Source organism: Setaria italica, chromosome IV (assembly GCF_000263155.2).
Source record: "Setaria italica strain Yugu1 chromosome IV, Setaria_italica_v2.0, whole genome shotgun sequence".
In the NCBI taxonomy this organism is placed as follows: domain Eukaryota; kingdom Viridiplantae; phylum Streptophyta; class Magnoliopsida; order Poales; family Poaceae; genus Setaria; species Setaria italica.
In genome coordinates this window covers 24,862,750-24,878,102 of record NC_028453.1, presented here as the reverse complement: position 1 = coordinate 24,878,102, position 15,353 = coordinate 24,862,750, and the positions used below count along the sequence as shown (strand labels likewise).

The window sequence follows — 15,353 nt, the reverse complement described above, 5'->3', positions numbered from 1 at the left end:
ATATCTCCATATGCACACATCCCGAATCCAAAACTAAGCAGCTAAGGCTCTTGATACCACTGTTGGGATACGAGGTAGGCTACACTAGCGCAAATCAAAATTTTCTACCGCGTATAACCAGGAAGAACTGCCGTATAAGGATCACGGGATTACCACTCGACGCACTACTGGTGCGGAAGATGTAGATTTGCGTCGATGCAGTGAAGACGATCACGTAGTCGTACGTAGTCGATCAACGTAGTCGTACGTAGTCGATCACGTCCAGCAGCTCCTCAGCAGCTCGTCTACGTGCACAGCAAGACCGCCTCTGGTACCGTGGCTCGTCGTCGGCTCGTCGCGGCTCGTCGGCGGCTCGTCCAAGTGCTGCAGGCGCAACACCTCCAAGGTATCCACACGTGCAGGGAGGAAGCGTCGCAAGCCGGATTGCTAGATCCGCGAGTTGCAACAGGCGAGGGCGTGGGAGGCGCGGCAAGTGTGTTCAGCCAAAAGGTGTGTAACCCTAGGGCGCCCCCACCCCTCTATTTATAGGGGTTCCTGATGGGCCTCTGGATCCGAGGCCCATTAGTACTCCTAAACCTAATCCAACTCGGATCAGATCCGAATTGGGCTTCCAGCCCCTTAAGTGTGTGACCCTATGGGTTCGGATACGTATAGACATGGCCCGAGTACTCCTACTCGGCCCAATAGTCGGTAGCGGCCTCTAGCAAGACGTGCCAACTCCTATACGTATACGAAGATCATATCAGACGAACCATCACAACATAATATACATGCTATTCCCTTTGCCTCACGATATTTGGTCTAGCTTCAAGCCGACCGCTCTTTCTCGATCCTATGATTCGGAATCCCTTTGTAGGTTAACTCTTAACCGTACGTAGCATGGCCATGCATTTTCTGATCCGATCACTCGAGGGGCCCAGAGATATCACTCTCAATCAGAGAGGGGCAAATCCCATCTTGATTGACCATGTCTCATAGCATGCTTCTTGACAAACCCGAAAGCTACCTTTATAACTACCCTGTTACGGCGTAGCGTTTGATAGCCCCTAAGTAGGTCAATCCACATCTAGAATACATGCGACAATCTCAGGTCTAAGGACAAAGCGTATATGTTGTTTAAAGAGAGAACTACTTCTCGTGTTGGGTCAGTCCTAACACATGTCTCCACATGTGTCCACATTATTAGTTCAACATCTCCATGTCCATGACTTGTGAAACATAGTCATCAACCAATACATGTGCTAGTCTAATATTCATGTGTGTCCTCACATGAACTCCGACTAGGGACAACTTTAGAATAACCATACAAGTAAAGAGTTTCACATACAATTCACATAATTGCAAATCAATTCAAGTAGCCTTTAATGGATATTCAATGAACACAGTATACAAATCATGGATACAAATGGAATATCATCATCTCTATGATTGCCTCTAGGGCATACCTCCAACACCAACCATATCCTTGTGAAATCTCTTGGTTAAATTAACTTGTTTAGGTGAATGTGGCCTTCTCTAACCATGGCGTTTTCATAAATTCTTTGCTATCCCTCCATTCCACCTTTCATCTCATCACTTGAATCTCGGGACGAGATTCTCTTAAGGGGGGGGGGGGAGATTGTCGCAATCCAAAGTTGCAAAACAAGTTTAGCATATTAACATGGGTATCATGAGCATCATTTGTGCATAATTGAGCATCATGGCCACGCATTTGCTTAAGCTCTCATAATTGTCGTTTATTGTTGAAATTCAAATTTGTGAAGCAACACCAATTTTTGTTATGCAACTATGCCTCATGTTATTTTATTTAAATACTAGATGCAAATTGATGATTTTACAGTATTTTTTACATAATTTTTCAGTGTTGTTTTTCCATGTTAAAAATTCATATAACTTTCAATTTTAGCCATTTTCTTTCGCCAATTGTGTAAAAACCTGAGAATATCTTAAAGTGATTCTTGTGGCATTGCGTTCTTTGTGATTTTTTTCTTTCAAATGAGTATTTTTGGATGATTTTTGGATGCCTGTAGCTAGGTCGTTTGAGTGGGAAAAGTTGAACCGTTTAAACTCGGTTGGGCCCATGCGTCAGTGCCTGCTTCTTCTTCCTCCCGTTCTTCTCTCTGCCGCCGGTTGGGCAGGCATGCGGCGCCTGCCACATTGCTGCCGCTCACTGGCCGGCGAGGCCTCGGCCACGCGAAAAACCCCTCCTACCCTCGCCCTGCTCCTCCTATTTAAGCCTTGCGCCGCTCTCCCAAACCCTAGCCCCTCCATCCTCCAGTACCGCCGCCACCTCCGAGCTCCCGAGCTGCTGCCGTCGTCGGCCCAATCCATCACCGTTGGTGAGTTTCGGATCAATTCCTCGCAGCCACGGCTTCCCCTCGATCTCACGCTTCCGTTTTGCTACTCACCTGCCGCCATCATTCCTTGTACAGGCGCCCTCGCTGGCGAGCCCACCTGCCGGTCTGTGCCGCCACCTGGAGCTTGCTGCGCTGCTCCTCCTCGTCACCTGTGCCACCTCTAGTGAGCTCCTAGGGCTTGGGGCGCAGCCCCACCGCCCTACCCACCATGCAGCGCCACCTTTCCCTGCCGCCGCCGGCCAAACCGTGCGCCGCCCGTGCCTGTCCGTGTCCGTGCGTGCGTTTTGTGTGCGTGAGGAGTGTGTGGTGAGAAGGAGAAAGAAAGAGAATGGGGTTTTAGGAAGTTTCAAGGACCTATGTGCGAGGAATCAATAGATCTGGGGGTTTATTTGCAAGATGCTCTCGGTTTTATGTTATTTCTTAGATTTAAATAGCTGCAAACTTGGAAAATTCATAGAAATATGTAGAAAAATGCTAAAAATATGAATCTTATTTTTTTTCGATTCCTTATGAGATCTAGTTGACTTAGAAACTGAGTATGTGCATGCTACTGTTGTATACTTTGATCTATGAATTATTCTTCTATATACTTGTTAATTACCTTATAAATCATGTGGTGGTCCAAAAATCGTGAAATCAATTTTGTTAGCTTCCATTGATCATGTATGGTCCAGATATGTAACTTATATTAATGGAATCTATGGTTTTCATACTGTTCTAAGTCTAATGCTTGTTTGTTATCTTAATTTTGGTATTTGCATGATAATTAGTGCAAATTTGATAAAATGTTGAAACCACTTCTGTTAGCCTTTGTTTTCCACATAGAATCCATGAAAAATGATGTTGATGCTTTTATGGTCGATTTATAAGCCTTTTTGGATTTAATGTGCTTAATGGTAGTTTATCTTGTTTATTTTATATCTCCACATTAAAAATTGATTTTGAGGTGAATCCAATTCTCATAACCTTGTATTGGTGTCTTCTATCAGTGCAAGTTATTTCATAGTTGTCCCACAACATATGATTTCAATCTTGCAATTTCGTGCTTGCTTTGGCTTACCGTGCAAAATAGTTTTTTCTCATCGTTCTTGTATGGTTTTGTACTATCTTTAGCTAGCTTGCTTCGTTCACAAGTGATTTCTTACTGTTTATTTTACTTCTCATGCATTTCATGGGCATTTGCACTCATAGCATCATCTCTAATGCATGCACGCATTTCATTCTTTAGAGAGCGACTTGCCGGAGAACGTGACCCTTGAGCCCGAAGCCAAGGCCAGTGTAGAGGTTGAGTTTGAGCCCGAAGAAAACCAAAGCAAGCAGCTATGCATACTTATCCTACTTTTCCAAATAAACTTGTTACTATGTATAGCTATGGGATGCATGTGGGTTATCTAGCTTATTGCATTATTAGAACCTATGTTTTTGTTATTATGGCCTCCCTTGTTTTGTTATCATATACCTTGTCGCTCGAATAGTATGGGTTTTAATGATTTAATCTTGCAATTGCTTAGCCATGCTTAGTCAAAGGTTGATCACTTGGTATGGGAAATGGTTATAGGTTAATCAACACCGATTTTATCAAGGTTCTTTAATGTTGTTGAATAAATGAACATGATGGCTAATTTGGATACGAGATTTGAGCGGTGTGTAGGGTCACGAAAATGGAGCCTCGGTGACATAGGCTGCTCAAGTCGATTAAGGACCGTCCATTGTTGACTGTGGTTTTAGCATCTTTTTCATGCTACCACATGTTCCCATATGGGAAGAACAAGCCTAATACCTCACTTGACTCGCTCTATGAGGCACGGTCCTGGATGTGTGGTCCTTAGACTATGTAGAGGAGCCTAGGAGTGTCCCCAGTGGACCTAGGTCATCCTCCATTCAAGCTAGGCATGTTTTACTCATAGTTTGAGGTGGTTTGGAAAGGGTTGGCATGAGTACCCCCTTGCGCACCATTGATTGGGTGTGCGAGCCGCAAGGTCCTCGAGTCGTGTGGGTAAAGAGTACACCCTTGCAAGGATAAATCAATTCGAATTGCTGCGCTCTCGGTTATGAGCAAGCTCAAGTCCCATGAATTCATCGTAGAGTTATCGAATGCTTCCACATATATATATGCTTGATGTTACCATGTTGATGCAAATATTTTCAACTAAAATTTGAGGTGGGTTTGGGCAAGATAAATAAAACTTGCTAGCTGTCTATAGGGTGATATTCACATTCTCTAGGTGTGGGTTGACACTTGACATGTCGTAAGACATGTAAGTGTGGGCTCTCATCCTATTGGCATGACTGTTAATTCACTTAATTCGAGATTAAATTGGGCGGTTCTCACATCCGGCAGGAATAGCGCGACGAACAGCGTCATAGCGGCGAGCAGACCGGCAAAGACGAAGAAGAGCGTGAACCTGAGGCAACAGAAGAGGGGCAGGAATGCCTGCACCACCACAAAGTTCATGAGCATGTTCGTTGCCACAGTGATGCTCTGCCTCGCGGGGCGCACCTCTAGCGGCATCACCTTACTCGGCACCAGCCACCCCAGCGGGTGTCGGTGTTTTAGACTGGCAACCCACCTAGGCGGTACCCTAGGTGGTCTTTTGTGCGGTAAGGATCGTCAAGAATCAAGGAATCAATGGTGACGCAAGGAACACGATTTAGACAGGTTCGGGCCACTAGATCGCGTAATACCCTATATCCTGTGTGTTTGTTCGTATTGATCTTGGATGAACTGGAGTTGTTCTGTATGTGGGGGGTCCCTGCCCGCCCTTATATGCATGGGAGGACAGGGTTACAAGTCTGAGTCCTAGTCGGGTACTATTACAGAGTTCTACTAGGTATGGCCCGAGTAGTTTTCCATACACATACTCGACTAGTCCGAGTGGGATACGCCTATCCCCTTGTCATGATCATATCCGAGTACGTCCCTTAGTGGGCTGTCTAGGGTTTACTCGTGGGCCTGGGATGCATGCCCGACAAGCCTCCGAGTACTTTGTAGTCGTGCACCAAGTCTCGAGTACTGTGGGCACTATCCGAGTAGATCGTCGTAGAGGTAGCAGTGTCCAAAGTGCTCGAGTACTGTCGCGTGGCTGGAAGGTACTCTTCTAGTTCCTTTGAGTTGCTTCTATTTTGAGAATTTTTATATGGTAGTGCGATGTCAATCGCACTCCATATGGAGTAGCCCCCGAGCCTTAGGTTGAGTCGAAGAGTCAGGCTTAGGGTCAATCCTGCTTTTTGGCTGTTTTACCCTCAGAAATCTGAAAAAGAAAATTCTCACCATCGGGTACGGTACCCGCAGCCCCTGAGCACTTAGGCGATTTTTGTTGTTGAAGTGGTCAAAAACCTGTTGAAAAGAGTAGCCGTTGGGTGTTTAAAGCAATTAATCTGCTTAAAATCCGTCCATTGCGTAACTATCGCTTGGAATCCGGAGGTGGCGGAGATATAATTGGAGGGCCCCCTTTCGGTTAGGTTTACGCACCACTGTAGCAGATCTGTTTCTCTTTTCCACCCACCTTTCCTGTTTTCCTCCACCGTGATCCTCTAGTGCCGCCGCCGCCGTTGTTGCTCCTCTGAGAGGTTCGAGGTTGAGCGCATTTTGCTGCAAGTGAAGCCGACAGATGCGCACCAAGAAGATGGGAAGAAACCCAAGAAAATCCAAGGCAAGGCTCGAGCGGTGGGCAAGGTGAAGTACAAGAAAGGGAAGGAACTGGTGCTGCCGGCACCGAAGGTGGGGCCGACAAGCCAGACTGCACCGCCGCCGCATGGAGCGACGTGGCAGCATTCGGTGATGAAGGAGGAGGCCGTGCAGGCGCTAGTCGATGCCAAGCTTCTGCAGATGAAGGAGGTACTCGAGTGGCACCCTGCTTTTGCAAATGCGTGGCAGTTCGAGGAACACCCCAACGAGACGGTGATGCTTCCACACTTTGTGGAGAGGGGATTGGCATTACCCACTTTTGACTTCTTCAGAGGTATCCTCGAGTACTATAAGCTTCAACTTGTTCACTTGAACCCCAATGGTGTACTGCATATGTCAATTTTTGTACACCTCTGCGAAGTTTACTTGGGAGTTCCTCCGAGCCTTGAGTTGTTTAGGAAGTTGTTTCGCTGTAAACCTCAGCCTAGTGCACTTAGGACGAAGGTCTTTGGAGGTGCCGGGTTCCAACTCAGGAACTCGGGCACGTACATTGAATACAATTTGACTGACTCCCATGGGGAGTGGAAGAAAAAGTGGTTCTATATTGGGAACCATGATCCTCGCTTGCCGATGGTTACTGGTCACGCGCTGAAGCATATAGAGAACTGGGTGAGCGAACCTAAAGATACCCCAGAGCTTGACCATTTTCTATAGCACATTACCGAGTTGAAAGCATTCGGTCTCACTGAGATGAATGTGGCAGCCAGTTTTCTCAAGAGAAGGGTTCAGCCGCTTTAGAAACGGGCTCACTCGGGGAGTGAGTACATAGGATTTAACAATCCATCGCGTATGTCCGATGAGGATATATCTGATGATGATGTGGAGGCGCGACTGGCCAAGTTCTTCAGGAACTACCAAGGAGTAACTGTGATCCCTGCAGCTCTTCGGCAGTATGATGCCTGGTATGAGCTAGAAGTGGTATGTCCTTGCACTTGACTTATATTTTTTTGACTTTTGTGATATTTGTTTTGAATATCGACTTGTTTTTTTGTAGTCCTGAGTTCTTGCCGGCTACTTGGCGCAGTCGGAGGAAGAAGAAACTGTTGTTGAGGAGTTAGAGGATGAGCCCTCTCCTCCTGTGAAGAAACGCAGGGTAGTCCGCAAGATGTCTGCGGCTAAGTTTGCTTCAACTCCTGAGAAGTCTCATGGTGCCAAGGTATGTAGCCGTATACTCACTTGTAGCTGATGGATTTGAACTTGCAATCTTGTGATTACTTTGTCTTGAGCAAAAGGCTGGCGATGCGTCACGTGGTGATGATGAGGCTGCTTCCGGAGAAGTAGTCGTGACTGACCCGGGCATCGGTATTGCGTCTGTTGAGAAGGTGCCACCAGCGGATGCTGAAGTAGCCCCCGAGCTGACCGCACAGGCTCCGTCGGCTGCCGTGCTGCCAGTTGCTGACCAGGCAGTCCTGGGATTGCCTGCCGGAGTAGCGGGTGTTGCGAAGGAAGTGTCTCTAGTAGTTGCTAATGGTTCTTTGTTGTCCAATGTGATTGCTAGTGGTAAGCTTTCTTTCAAGACTAGTTAGTCTGAATGTATTGTAGTCTTGACTCTGTGTTTCCCAGGCCTTGGCGAGAAGACAACGCCAGCAGATGTTCCTGTGGCGCCGAGTACTCGACCGCCTGTTGCCGAGAAGAAACGTGTGCGGTTGCCACCACGCTCAACTCGGTGAGTTTGTTTGTTCTTGGTATGTATCTTTAAGCTGTCTTGAAGTCGTGTAATGATTTTGTACTCTGATGTAGGGATGCGGAGGAGACTATCCCTGTGGAGGCAGGAGTAGAGTCGTATCCCCCGACTACTTTTTCTGCTCCCTTGGAGTATATTATTGTCTAGGAAGTATCCGGAGTTGACGTTGGTCGCCTTGGAGCTACCATGTCTATGCTTCAAGAAGTGATTCGCTCAGTGGAGGTTCCCTCCGCTTCTTCAGGTTCTGGAAATGCTTCTTTGTCGACATCTACTGGCGGAGCTCTGGCTGTAGTGGATGTGGAAAAATCCAAAGAATCAACTGCTCCAGGTATGTATCCGTAGTCCTGGTATTGTAGTCGTAGCAGTCAGGTGACTGATGATAATCTTTTTCGGTACTGCTTTTGGTGCAGCTCCTCATCTTGCGAAGAGTACTCAAAGTCTAGTACTCAGCCTTCCATCAGAGTCAGAGTTCCAGAGAGCTGTCGATGTGTTTCGAAGCTTCCAGGTGTGTTTTCGTTGCTTTGTCGAACAGATTGAGTAATTTTAAGGTCTTTGACTGATCGCATTACTTTGCACACTAGGGCCCTTTAGGAACAAAGCCATCAATTGGAGCAGGAGTGTGCTCGACTTACAGAATCCTTGAGGGTTCATGAAGCTGGAGCGAAATCCTTTGCTGTGGAGCGGTCAGATCATAAAGTATTGCAGCAGAAGCCGGAGAGCCGCTACAAGTCTTTGAATAAAAAGTATCAAGGTGAGTATTTTGTATCTTTCGAGTACGTTCGACTGTAGTCGGTTGTGTTTGAACTTGGCCATTTTTGTAGAGCTCAAGAGGCAAGAGGCTGCAGCTAGTAGCCAACTCCTTGACTGGAGAAACGCGCACGACCGAGTGGCGGATGAAGCTAAACATCTTCGGGCCACGCTGACAGAAGCACAGGCTGCTTGCGAGCATCAGCGAGATAGGAAGATTCAGAATGGGGTGATGCTTGCTATGGCCATGGTGGCATGCAGAGATCATGTCCAGACCATAGGAAGACTTTGGGGCGAACTCCAAGAGTTGATTGTGGCAGCTCAAGATTTGGTGAACGCCATTGCCCCTGTGGAAGAGGACGCAGGACCTCAATCACTAGTCGAGCAATTGAAGGTTGCCCCGGGTAAGGTGGCGGGCCACTGCAAGGCTATTTGCAAACAAGTCCTTGCTGTGGTAAAGTCATACTACCCGAGGGCAGATTTGTCAGCGGCTGGTGACGGCGTTGCTCGCAACTGCACAGAAGAAGCTTATGCGCAGTACCTCGAGGAGACGGAGCCAATCGCGTCCAAGATGTCTGAATTTGTATCTCCAGAGGAGCCTTGAACTTTCATGTACTCTTGTAGTTTTTCAAGTACCTTAAACGATACTTTGAGAAATGAATGCTTGTTCTCTTTTGTTGCTTGAAGTAGTTGCCTTGACGTGGGCGAGGAGTAGTTCACCCTGTCTCACCCGACCCAAGGTCCCTGGGTCGGATGTGGCCGACCCTTCAAGGATGGAAATCCGCCTCGCCTGACCCTTGGTCCCAGGGTCGGATGCGCCCAACCCCTTGCCGTAAGGCTTCGTATTGCCCGACCCCTGAGTCAGGGGTTGGACTTCTCCGAGCCCCCGAGACAAATGGTGCGTTTTGAGCGCAGGCCATGCTTGGCTGGAGTGGTTGAGTTTGGAGTAGTCGTGATGCTGTCAAGTACTCTGCTTTTTGAGGGTGCACGGGTGTACTGTACTCTTTTGTCCTTTGTAGCGTGAATGCTTTCACGTGGGTAGAGTCTGAGGTTGTCAGATTCATTGATCACGGGCGCATAGTAACTCCTAGGTGGGTGGCAGTTGCAGCGCCTGGCTATAAATAGATCCTCCTGGAAGTTGACCCGAATCAAGTTTCTGAGTAGCAATGGATTGCCTTCGGTTGCTATTGTTTAAGTGTAGAGAGCCTTCAAAGAGTACACCGTTGCTAGAAGATTCCTCGTAGATTGAGACCACCTTCCCTCCACAGACTCTAGCGCTCGTAGGGATAGCCGCGATGCTAGAAGAATCCTCGTAGGAGGTTTCATCGCGCGCCTCATCTTGCAGCTGATCCAGTGGAGTACGTGCTGGAACTCGTGAGTGATGGGTGATGAGTGTCGCGGTCTTTATCCCGCTCTCTTAGAGGCGGAGGTGTGGCCGTAGAGTGGGTTGGCTCGGCAAGGCTAGCAAAAGAGCAGCCTTGGTTCCCTCTTGGCACGGCGCGCGGGATTCATCGTTGCCGCTGTCAAGGCATCGGCGGTGCAGGAGTACCTAGCGTTTCCTTGGGTAGAGGACCTGGATATGGCTGCGTTTTGCGCAGCTTCCTTGCGTGTAGGCCCTCCCTATTGTAGTCGGCAGACCTGAGTGGCCTTGTGATAGTGTAAAAGCCTGAGGCTTAAATGCAGCCCACCAGTAGGCAGTTGCTTGTAGTCCTTTTGTATTTTGAGTACTTTCACTTGTATGTAACTTGTTGATGTATCGTCGGTCTTGAGTAAAGAATTACTCCAAGGCCGCGGGCTTACTTTCAGATTCTCGCCCCCCCCCACATGGATAAAAGTAAGTAAACAGGGACCGCTGAAACTATATCAGGGCAGTAATGCCTGTTGAGTTGGTAGTCTTGAGTCAAGAGTAGTGTATCTTGAAGTCGGTAGTCGAGCTGCTGCCTCGAGTAGTTGATATGAGTTTTTGCTTTGAAGCAATTACTCGGGTGCTGCTACGAGTAATAGTGACAAAGGTGTTCTATATTTCAAGAGTTTGGTACTTGTTCTCCTAAGAGCTCTTGCAGTCTGTAAGATCCGGGTCCCATAACTTTTAATACGATGTAAGGACCTTCCCATGGTGAATTGAGTTTATGCAACCTTGACGTGTCTTGGATTCGTTTGAGGACCATATCGCCCAAGTTAAAAGATCGTTCCTTGACGTTGCGGTCGTGGTAACGCCTTAACCTGTCAAGGTACCTAGCAGATTGCACTAGCGCTGCGCATCTTGCTTCTTCTAGACTGTCTAGATCTGTTCGCCTTGTTTCTTCTGCCAGTTCTTCATCGTATTGTTCAACTGAGGGTGATTGCCACATGATGTCGGCGGATAATATGGCTTCTAAGCCATATACGAGGAAATAGGGCGAGAGCCCAGTAGTCTTGCGTGGTTGGGTTCGTAGTCCCCACAGAGCATTGGGTAACTCCTTGAGCCATTTGCCGCCTTTGGTGTTGCCGACATCGTGTAGTCTTTTCTTGAGGGCGTCGAGTATCATGCCATTGGCACGCTCAACTTGTCCATTGGCTCGCGAGTGAGCGACTGAGACATAGCGAACGTCGATTCCGCTATTATCGCAGTATTCCCAGAAGTCGTGATTGTTGAAGTTTGACCCTAGGTCTGTGATGATCCTATTGGGAAAACCGTAGTGGTGTACGATTTCATCCAAAAAGTCGAGGATTCGGTCTGCCTTGGGGCAAGTGACTGGTTTGACCTCTATCCACTTGGTGAATTTGTCGATTGCTACGAGTAGTCGGTTGAATCCTCCTGGCACAGTTGGTAATGGCCCTATCATGTCAAGCCCCCAGCAAGCAAACGGCCATGTTGGAGGTATTGTGACTAGCTTGTAGGCCGGTACATGCTGCTGTTTGGTAAAGAATTGACAACCTTTGCACTTCCGAACTATTTGTTTAGCGTCGGCTAGAACCATTGGCCAGTAGAAGCCTGCTCTGAAAGCCTTGCCAACTATTGTTCGTGAAGATGCGTGGTTGCCACAGATTCCCTTGTGAATTTCTTCTAAGATTTCTTGGCCGTCTTCATGAGTAACGCACTTCATGAGTACCCCTGAGGATGCACTTTTCCTGTAGAGCTTGTCTCCGACTAGAACATAATTTTTTACTCGCTGGGAGATTTGTTCAGCCTGAGTTTTGTCAGATGGTAGCTTGTGATCTTTGATGTAGTCGATGAAGGGTGTCCTCCAGTCGACTTCTATCATCATGATTTCGCGAGTGACATCAGTAGTATGGACCACTGGTGGTATAACTTGTTCAGGTATGGATGGCTTATGCAGTTTGTGTACGAAAATTCCTGCTGGAACCTCTGCACGAGTTGAGCCCATTTTTGATAGGACGTCGGCGGCTACGTTGTTGTCGCGGACGACGTGACGAAATTCCAAGCCTGAGAACTTGTTTTCCAGTTTGCGGACTTCTTTGCAGTAAGCGTCCATATTATCCTTGTTTCGGTCCCACTCGTCATTGACTTGGTTTATAATGACTAGTGAGTCGCCATACACCAGTAGCCTTTTGATGCCGAGGGAGATTGCGAGGCGAAGGTCGTGTAGCAGTGCTTCGTACTCGGCTTCGTTGTTGGATGCCTCCCAGAAAATTTGCAGTACGTATTTGAGCTAATCTCCCTTTAGGGAGATGAGTAGTACGCCTGCACCGGCCCCTTCATGCTTGAGGGACCCGTGGAAGTACATCACCCAGTGCTCTGGCCGCTCGACTGGTGTTGGTACTTGATTTTTAGTCCATTCAGCCACGAAGTTGACCAAAGCTTGGGATTTGATAGCTGTTCTTGGCTTGAAGTCCAAGATTAGAGCTCCGAGTTCAACTGCCCATTTGGAGATTCTACCCGTGGCATCTCTGTTGTGGAGAATTTTGCCGAGCGGGAAGTCAGAGATGAATGTGATGTTGTGCTCTTGGAAATAATGGCGCAGTTTCCAGGAGGTGAGCAGGATTGAGTATAAAAGTTTTTGTATCGGTGAATACCGAGTTTTGAAGTCCGAGAGTACTTCGCTGATGAAGTACACAGGTCGTTGGACCTTGTAAGCGTGGCCTGGTTTAGACCGTTCAACTACTATTGCCATGCTGACGACATGTGTAGTAGCTGATATGTATAGGAGCAAGTCCTCATTTGGAGATGGAGCAGTGAGTATAGGAGGCTTTGACAGAAAGTCTTTGAGCTGCGTTAGTGCCTTGTCTGCCTCTTCTGTCCATTTGAACTTGTCCTAGCATTTGAGAAGCTTAAAGAAGGGTAGTCCCCGTTCTCCAAGTCTCGAGATGAACCGATTGAGGGCAGCCATGCAGCCTGTGAGTTTCTGCACATCCTTGATTCTAGCTGATGCTTGCGTGTTTGTGATGGCAGATATTTTTTCCGGGTTGGCCTTAAAGCCGCGATGGCTAATGATGAACCCGAGTAACTTGCCAGAAGGTACTCCGAAGACGCACTTAGTAGGATTGAGTTTCCATCAGAAAGCTCTTAGACTAGAGAAAGTTTCCTCCAGATCAGTGATGAGTTCCTCCTGGTTTCTTGTTTTAACGACTACGTCGTCGGCATAAGCTTCGACATTGCGGTGAAGTTGCTTTTCGAAGCAAATTTGTATAGCTCGTTGATAAGTTGCTCCTGCATTCTTTAGTCCAAAGGACATTGTTTTGTAGCAGAAAGCTTCGAAAGGTGTGATGAAAGCTGTTTTGGCTTGATCTTCTTCCTTGAGGCTTATCTGATGATAGCCGGAGTAGTAGTCGAGAAAACATAGTAAAGCGCACCCAGCAGTGGAGTCGACCACTTGATCGATCCTGGGTAGTCCGAAAGGGTCTTTTGGACAGTGCTTGTTAAGGTCGGTGTAGTCGATGCACATTCTCCACTAGTTGTTTTTCTTACGAATGAGTACAGGATTTGCTAACCAGTCAGGGTGAAAGACTTCTTTGATGAACCCTACCACGAGTAGCTTGGCTATCTCTTTTTTAATTGTTTCTCGTCTGTCTTGAGCGAACCTACGGAGTCGCTGCCGTTTTGGAGTAGCTTTGGGATCAACATTTAGAGAGTGCTCGATCAGCTCCTTGGGCACACCTGGCATGTCAGCTGGTTTCCAAGCAAAGATATCATGGTTATCCCGAAGGAAACTGACGAGCGCGGATTCCTATTTAGGATCTAGCCTTGTCCCGATCAGGGCTGTCTTGGAAGAGTGGCCCATCTGGAGATCGACTGGTTTGAAGTCTTGCTCACTTGCGGGTTTCACCTTTGTAGACCCCGACTTGTTTTCTGGGATCTCGAGTTCAGTTGGATGGAGCTTTTTTGAAGCTGTGAAGACTTGTTGCATGGGGCTAGGTGCTTGAGAAGTCGCGGCGATTTCCACGGCTTCGGTGTCGCATTCGTAGGATCGCCGTAGATCTCCTCGTAGCGTTAGTTCTCCCTTGGGACCTGGCATTTTGAGTACCAAGTAAACGTAGTGTGGTATGGCCATGAACTTGGCTAGTGCTGGCCTTCCGAGTATGGTGTGATAAGATGTCTCGAAGTCGGTGACTTCAAATCTGATGTACTCGGTACGATAGTGTTCCTTAGTTCCAAAGGTGACTTGGAGGACGACTTGTCCTAGTGGTATAGCTGCGTTTCCAGGTACGATGCCGTAGAAGGGAGAATCTGTTGGAGTAAGCATTTCTGTAATGTCGAGGCACATCTTCCTCAATGTTTTGGCAAAAATGACGTTGAGTCCACTTCCGCCATCGATGAGTACTTTTGTTAGCTTCGATCCTGCCACCACGGGATCGAGTACTAGGGGGAACCGGCCTGGTTCTGAGAACTTGGTCCATTGGTCCTTTCTACTGAAGGATATGGGCACTTCTGACCACTTTAGCGGTGTTGGATTTGTTGGTTCAGTGGCCATGATCTCCCTGAGTACGATTTTGTTGGCTCGCTTGGATGCGGTGCCTGGGATTCCGCCAAAAATGACGTTGACTGTCTTGGAGGCGGTCTGGAAGTCGCCTTCTTCTTCTTCGTTGTTGTGGGCTTTGTTCTTGCCCTTATCATTTTTCTTGGTGTACTCTTTAGGGGGTGGTGGTGCAGGTAAGTCTTGCATTACTTGGCGCATGCTGTAGCAGTCTATTGCCAAGTGTTTGCTAGTTGGGTGCCATGGGCACGCTTTTTGAGTAGTTCGGTGAAGGTCGGCCCTTCATCATTTTTCCGGGATCCCTTTTTCCCGAAGTTAGTCATGGCAGCAACAGTGTTGTCGGGCTTCCTTTTGCGATTGTGATTGCTCGAAAAGTTGTTTTGAGTATCATTGTGTCGAGTTCTATCCTGGTCATTGTTGTTACTGTTGTCGCGTCCACGGTTGCGGTGGGAGCCGAACCGTTCTCGCTCTTTGTCTTCTTCATCTGCCCACTGTTGTACCATAACTTTAAGGTCTTTGACATTAGCTGGTCGTCGTGGACCGAAGTCTTGGTATGTTCGTCAATCGTAGAGTCCATTCTGGAAGCACTCGATGACGTCTATTTCTGAAATGTCAACTATGGTTGCCTTCTTTTCAAAGAACCGTCGCAAATAGTCGTGTAACGTTTCGCCTTCTTTTTGCTTAATTTGACTTAAGTCATTCATGTTGCCTGGTCTAGCCATGGAGCCGGCGTAGTTGTTGGTGAAAGCTTTTGTCAAATCTGCCCAAGAGTCAATTGACTTGGGTTTGAGTGACTCAAGCCACATCAGTGGTGCGGGTTCCATGCATATGGGCAAGTGGATGACTTTGGTGTCGTTATTCCCCCCGGCTACCTGAACTGCCAAGGAGTAACATCGTAGCCATTGAATAGGGTCTTGCTTGCCATCGTACTTGGTAATTCCTGTTGGCTTGAACTTGTCAGG

General features: G+C 47.6%; 1 pseudogene; it reads right to left on the bottom strand.

Moving 5' to 3' along the window:
- Positions 1–15,353, bottom strand: part of LOC101785387 — a 40,167-nt pseudogene that overhangs the window by 21,853 nt on the left and 2,961 nt on the right.